Below are 7,690 nucleotides of genomic sequence, written 5' to 3'. Positions count from 1 at the left end.
TTGTAGAACACAAAATACTTGTACAGCTAAAGGACAGTGATTTTCAATGGAAGGAATATTTCCAGAAAAAGTTCAGAAGGAAATTTAAAGATCAAAAGAGGTAGAGCATTAAGATGATGACACAACTAATTTGTGTGAAGTAGTGCCAGGTGGGAAGGGAGGAGCAGAAAACAGAAACATACAAGAAGGCAAGAGATAGTATAGATTTAGAATTTAAGCACTCAGAATATTATTTTGGCTGGGATTTAAACTCAGGAGCTTGTGCTTGTTATACAAGTTTTCTACCATTTGAGTCACATCCCTAGCTCTCACACAGACATTTCTGTGTCATACATATCATTTCCCACTGCACCTATTTAGTCGTGGGGGAATTCAGATGACCTGGATCTCTTCAGTAAATAAACTATGGTGAAATTTATCTTGGATGGAATGCCTCAGCAATTTTATTTATGCTCACTGAGCACGACATTATAGTGAAAGACCAAAAACATATCTCTGAAGTTCTGAGACGGTACCAGGAACAAACAAAAGGGGGATATTTAGATCAGGTATTAAAAATAATTTAGTGAAAGTTACAGTGCTAGAGAAAAAACAATTCACCCTAATTAAGCATGAACAAAGTTAGTTCCTTTTATTTCACTTGTTATACTTCACTTTTGGTTTTAGGTTAGTTTTGTTTCTATATTTCTCGCAAGGAAGCTAAAAGGCATACACGTTCATGGAGAAAAGGAATTAAACATCAAGTAATTTCATTCTGTTGGGATTGTTGCCTCCAAATAAAACTGGCCTGCTTCTTTTCCTCCTTTTCATCTTCATTTTCTCTCTTGCAAGTTTGTAACTCAGTAATGATCCACCTGATACATGTGGGTTGCAGGGACCACACACCCATGTTCTTACTTGTCTTCCAGTTTTCCTTCAAGAACCTAAAGTACACCTCCACCATTTTCTTCCCAAGATGGCATTCAACTTCCTCACTAGAAAGAAAAGCATCTCCTTCTTGGGGTGTGGAATGCAAATGTTCTTTTTTCCTGACCATGGGAAATTTTGAAGACTTGCTCCTTGCATCTATGGCCTAGACCATTTTTGGCCATCTGTCACCTTGTCTATTATTCCAACCAAATGAGTAAAATTATGTATCTGAAGATGATCATAGGATCTTGGACATTGGGCTGCTCAACTCCTTGACAAACACAGTATATGCACTACAAATTCCTTACTGCAGATCTAGCACCACAAATCATTTATTCTGTCGTGTCCCAACTATTTTGCCTCTTGCCTGTATGAATGCTTGGATTTATGAGTACGTGGCTGTTTCTCCTTCTTCCTTTCCTAGGTATCTCTGCTTGCTATGGAAGAGTCCTTTTTGCTGTTTTCCATATGCACTTAAAACAGGGAAGAAAAAAATGCCTTCACTCCATGTTCAACACATTTAACGGTGGTGACATTTTACTATGCACCTTTTGTTTACATTTATCTTTGGCCCAGGAATCTTCACTCATCTGCAGAAGACAAGATTGTGACTGCCTTCTACACCATTTTCACCCCATGCTGAGCCCCATTATATAGAGCCTGAGGAATAAAGATGTCCTGGGAGCAATAACAAGATTATTTGAGAATCTGGATATACTGGGGCATGCCTATAATTCCAACACTATAGGGAGCAAGAAAATTGGAATTTCATGGCCAATGTAGGCTATCTAGCAAAACTAGGTCTCAAATCAACCAAACAAAACAAAAACAGTCGCTAGGATATTGATGAAGTGGTAATATTGTTATGACCCATTTTTGTTTATTTTGCCTCTTTATGCTGACTAGAGATGTCCAATGAAAATGTAATGCAAGCTACACATAGACTGTAATTTTCTAGTGAAATTTTGGTATTTAAAAGTAAAATTAAATACTATATGCTGCCTATATATTAATGTAGTAATATACTTCTTTAATTCAAAAATGCATAATCAACAATGTCAACAAAATTGATATAAATTATATAATCCCAGATTATTAAAATTATATACTATGCCTGATGTGCATGCATTCTCTTATTTTTTTTAATTTTTGTTTTATTCATATGTGCATACATTGTTTGGGTCATTTCTCCCCTCTTCCCCATGTCCTCTCCCTTACCCCCTACTCTGCTCCCTCCCTTACCTCTCCTTACCCCTTGCTACCAGGCAGAAACTATTCTGCCCTTATCTCTTATTTGGAGTATAATCAATAGTAGGTAGGACCAAGGGTTTTTGCTAGTTGAGATAAGAATAGCTACACAGGGAGCTGACATGCATTGATTTCCTGTATATGTGTATTACCTTCTAAGTTAATTCTTCTTGGAACTACCCTTTCCTCTAGTTCCTGATCCCCTTTTCCTTATTGGCCTCAGTTGCTTTAAAGTATATGCTTTAGTTTCTCTGCTTTGAGGGCAACAAATGCTATCTAGATTTTTGGGTGTCTTACTTACACTCATACCTTCCTTGTATGTTCTCGCTTTATCATGTGATCAAAGTCCAATTCCCTTGTTGTGTTTGCCCTTGATCTAATGTCTTCATATGAGGGAAACATACAATTTTTGGTCTTTTGGACCAGGCTAACCTCACTCAGAATGATGTTCTCCAATTCAATCCATTTACCTGAAAATGATAACATTTTATTCTTCTTCATGGCTGCATAAAATTCTATTGTGTAAACACCACATCTTCTTAATCCATTCATCAGTAGTGGGGCATCTTGGCTTTATCCATAACTTGGCTGTTGTGAATAGTGTTGCAATAAACATGGGTGTGCAGGTGACTTTGGAGTAACCTGTGTCACATGTTTTTGGGTATATCCCCAAGAGTGGTATTGCTGGATCATATAGTAGATCAACGTTTAGATTTTTAAGTAGCCTTCAAAATTTTTTCCAGAATGGTTGTACTAGTTTACAACCAGCAGCAGTGTAAGAGGGTTCCATTTTCCCCACATCCTCGCCAACACCTGTTGTTACTAGTGTTGCTAATGATGGCTATTCTAACACGGGTGAGGTGGAATCTTAGTGTGGTTTTAATTTGTACTTTTTTTATTGCTAGAAATGGTGAGCATTTTTTCATGTGTTTTTTGGCCATTTAAATTTCTTCTTTTGAGAAAGTTCTGTCTAGTTCACTTGCCCATTTCTTTATTGGTTCATTAATTTTGGGAGAACTTAGCTTTTTGAGTTCCCTATATATTCTGGTTATCAGTCCTTTGTCTGATGTGTAGCTGGCAAATATTTTCTCCCACACTGTGGATGGTCGCTTCAGTTTGGAGACCATTTCTTTTGTTGAGCAGAAGTTTTTAGTTTTATGAAGTCCCATTTATTTATGCTGTCTGTTAGCTGCTGAGCTGCTGGGGTTCCATTGAGAAAGTTTTTGCTTGTACCTACTAATTCAAGAGTATTTCCTATTCTTTCCGGTACCAACATTAGAGTTTAGTGTATGATATTAAGGTCCTTGATCCATTTTGAGTTAATGCTGGTATAGGGTGATAAACACGGATCTAGTTTCGGTTTGTTGCAGACTGTTAACCTGTTTTCCCAGCAGTTTTTGTTCATGAGGCTGTCTTTTTTCCATCGTGTATTTTGAGTGCCTTTGTCAAAGACAAGTTGGTTATAGTTCTGTGGCTTCATATCCGGGTCCTCTATTCTGTTCCACTGGTCTTTATGTCTGTTTTTGTGCCAGTACCATGCTGTTTTATTGTTATTGCTTTGTAATATAGTTTGAAGTCAGGTATCGTGATACCTCCTGCATTGTTCTTTTTACTGAGTATTGCATTGGTTATTCGTGACCTCTTGCGTTTCCACATAACTCTAATGATAGATTTTTCAATGTCTTTGATAAATGTCATTGGGATTTTGATGGGAATTGCATTAAACATGTAGATTACTTTTGAGAGTATAGACATTTTTACTTTGTTGATTCTACCAATCCATGAGCATGCAAGCTCTCTCCACTTTCTATAATATTCCTCAATCTCTTTGTTCAGAAGTTTATAGTTTTCCGTGTAGAGGTCGTTCACATCCTTTGTTAAGTATACACCTAGGTATTAGATTTTTTTTGAGGCTATTGTAAATGGAATTATTTTCATACTTTCTTTTTCAGTTTTGTTCATAATTAGTATATAGAAATGCTAATGATTTTACTATGTTGATTTTATATCTTGGTACCTTGCTATAGGTATTGGTGTTGTCTAGGAGCTTTTGAGTAGAGTTTTTTGGGTCCTTAAGGTATAAGATCATATCATCTACGTCTTTTTCTCATTCCTGATTCTAGAGAGAATGGTTTCATTTATTTGCCATTAAGTATAATGCTGGCTGTAGGTTTGTCATATATAGCTTTTATGATGTTGAGATACTTTCCTTCTATTCCTAGTTTTGTAGAGCTTTTATCATGAAATGGTGTTGGATCTTATCAAAGGCTTTTTCTACATCTATTGAGATGATCAAGTGGTTTTTGTTTTTGTTTCTGTTAATGAGGTTTATTATGTTTATCGATTTGCATATGTTGAACCAACCCTACATTCCTGGGAAGAAGCCTACTTGGTCATGGTAGATAATATTTTTGATGTGTTGTTGTATTCGTTTTGCCATTATTTTATTGAGGTTTTTGCATCAATGTTCATTAAGGAAATTAGCCTATAGTTCTCCTTTTTGGAGGTGACTTTGCCTGGTTATGGGATAAGTGTAATACTGGCTTCATAAAATGTGTTAGGCAGTTTACCTTCCCTTTCTATTTCATGGAACAGTTTAAGGAGGGTTAGTATCATTTCTTCTTTAAAGGTCTGATAGAATTCAGCAGGTAATCCATCAGGTCCTGGACTTTTCTTATTATGGTGATTCTTGATAGCTGCTTCAATTTCCTTTTGTGTTATAGTTTGATTCAGGTTATTAATATCTCTTGTTTCAGTTTTAGATAATCATATTTTTCTAGAAATTTGTCCATTTCTAAAGATTTTATAATTTATTTGAATATAGGTTCTCAAAGTAGTCTCTGATGATTTCCTGGACTTCCATGGTGTTTGTTGTTATCTCCCCTTTTACATTCCTGATTTTACTAATTTGGGTATTTCTCTCCTCATTTTAGTCAGGTTCACTAAGGGTCTGTCAATCTTGTTTATTTTTTCAAAGAGCCAACTTTTTGCTTCATTAATTCTTTGTATTTTTTTTGTTTCTATTTCATTGGATTCAGCTCTTATTTTTATTATTTCTCTCCTATTTGTTTTGGGATTTATTTGTTCTTGTTTTTCTAGGAGTTTGAGATGTATCATTAGGTCATTGATTTGAGATCTTTCAGTCTTTTTAATATATGCACTCATGGCTATTAACTTTCCAATCAGGACTGCCCTTGCTGTGTCCCATAGGTTCCTGTAGATTGTGTTTTCATTCTCATTGACTTCCAGGAAATTGTTGATTTCCTCTTTTATTTCATCAATGACCCATTGCTCATTAAGCAATGAGTTATTCATTTTCCAGCTGTTTGCATGTTTTTTGTCTTTATTTTTGTTGTTCAGTTCTGGTTTTATTGCATTGTGATCAGATAGAATCCATGGTATAATTTTTATTTTCTTATACTTGCTGAGGCTTGCTTTGTGCCCCAGGATATGATCTATTTTGGAGAAGGTCTGTGGGCTGCTGAGAAGAATGTATACTGTGTGGAAGTTGGATGGAATATTCCGTATACATTAACTAGGTCCTTTTGATCTATGGTAAATTTTAGATCTAGGATTTCTTTACTGATTTTTGTTTGTATGACCTATCTTTTGATGATAATGGGGTGTTAAATTCTCCCACGACCACTGTGTTGGAGTTAATATATGCTTTTAGGTCCCTCAGGGTATATTGATGAAATTGGGTGCATTGACATTGGGTGCATATAAGTTGATAATTGTTATTTCCTTTTGGTATATTTCTCCTTTTATTAGTATGGAATGTCCTTCTTTTTCTCATTAGGTCAATTGAGTTTTGAAGTCTACTTTGTCAGAGATAAATATTGCTACTCCTGCCTATTTTTGGGGGGCCATTGGCTTGATAAATCTTCTTCCAGCTTTTCATCCTAAGCCTACGCTTGTTTCTATTGGTGAGGTGGGTCTCCTGTAAGCAACAAATCATTGTATCTTCCTTTTTAATCCAGTTCATCAAACTGTGCCTTTTGATGGTGGAATTAAGTCCATTAACCTTAAGTGTTAGTACTGATAGGTATATGGTGATTTCTGTCATTTAGTTGTCTTAGTTGTTTGAAGTTTTGATTGCGTGTACCTAAATCAATGTTACTCTTTACCTTCTTGCTTTTTCTTTTCCTGTAGTTTGGTGCTGCCTTCCCTTTCATGGTTATGTTGGGTTTCACTTCCTGTCTGTAGAATCTCTTGAAGAGTCTTTTGTAGTGGTGGCTTTGTGGTCACATATTGTTTTAGTTTCTGTTTATCATGGAAGACTTTTATTGCTCCATCTATTTTGAATGATAGTTTTGCTGGGTAGAATATCCTAGGGTTGAAGTTCTTTTCATTCAGTGCTCAGAAGACCTCACCCCAAACTCTTCTTGCTTTTAATGTTTCTGTTGAGAAATCTGCTCTGATTTTGATGGGTTTACCTTTGTATGTTATTTGTTTTTTCTTTTTTACAGCCTTCAGTATTCTATATTTTTGGTCTGGTCTGTTTGGTGTTGTGGAGACCTCTTGCATCTCTATGGAAATAGATTGCTCTAGATTTGGGAAAGATTCTGTTATTATTTTGTTTAATATATTACATATTCCCTTTGCTTGCACCTCTTCTCTTTCTTCAATGCCCATGATTCTCAGGTTGGTTTTTTGATGGAGTCAGTGAGTTGTAGCATTTTCTTTTGACAGGTCTTGAGTTGTTTTACTAATAGTTCTTCAGTTTTTCCTTTAATTATTTTTTCATCTTTGAGTTCTGAGATTCTGTCTTCTGCTTCTTCTATTCTGCTGGATTGGCCTTCCTTTTTGTTTTGCCTTTCTGTTTCATTCTTTTTCATAGGTTTTCCATATTCTGAGTCCCTTCCTCTTTAATGTTGTCTATTTTCATCCTGAGTTCATGTATCTCTTTATTAATTGTGTTCTTTCTTTCACTTTGGTGTTTATATAGTGCTTCTATTGTTTCTTTTATTTCTTCTTGTGCTTTCTCAAATTCTTTATTTTTGTTTTGTTGGAATTTCTTGAGTGTCTCCTGTACATTGTGGTTGATCATATCCAGCATCATCTCTATAAAATTCATTGATTTCTTGGAGGATTTCATCTTTCAAATTATTTTGTGGGCTTCATTGGGTTCTTTGGCATAGTTTATCTTCATTTTGTTGGAGTCTGTATCTGAGTATCTGTTTTCGACATTTCCCTCTGTTTCATGTACTAATTTTTTGCTGTCAGGAAACTGGTTTCCCTGTTTTTTCTGTCTTCCCATCATTGCCGTTGGTATTGTTACTGTCCCTGTACTGTGTGCAATTAAATATTTTCTAGCTTATAACAATAACAATGGTGGTGATATTTAGAATGGAGGGAAAGCAAAGAAGGTAAAGAAAAAGGGAAAAACAAATAAACCATGAAGTAAAAAAAAAATCCGTGTCAAAGATATAAACAGGGAGAGATAGTTTACTAAGCAACAGTAAGCTAAACTGTCATTAGAGAGACAGAGAGAGGATAAACAAATAAATAATCAAAATAAAAATTAAAAAAA

General features: G+C 35.4%; 1 pseudogene; it reads left to right on the top strand.

The window, feature by feature from the left end:
• The first annotated feature begins 845 nt into the window (after window positions 1-845).
• On the top strand, window positions 846-1,552 carry LOC109680359 (olfactory receptor 2L13-like; annotated as a pseudogene).
• The last annotated feature ends 6,138 nt before the right edge of the window (window positions 1,553-7,690 follow it).

The sequence above is a fragment of the Castor canadensis genome, chromosome 15 (assembly GCF_047511655.1).
Source record: "Castor canadensis chromosome 15, mCasCan1.hap1v2, whole genome shotgun sequence".
Taxonomy (NCBI): Eukaryota; Metazoa; Chordata; class Mammalia; order Rodentia; family Castoridae; genus Castor; species Castor canadensis.
This window is presented reverse-complemented; position numbering and strand designations above follow the sequence as displayed.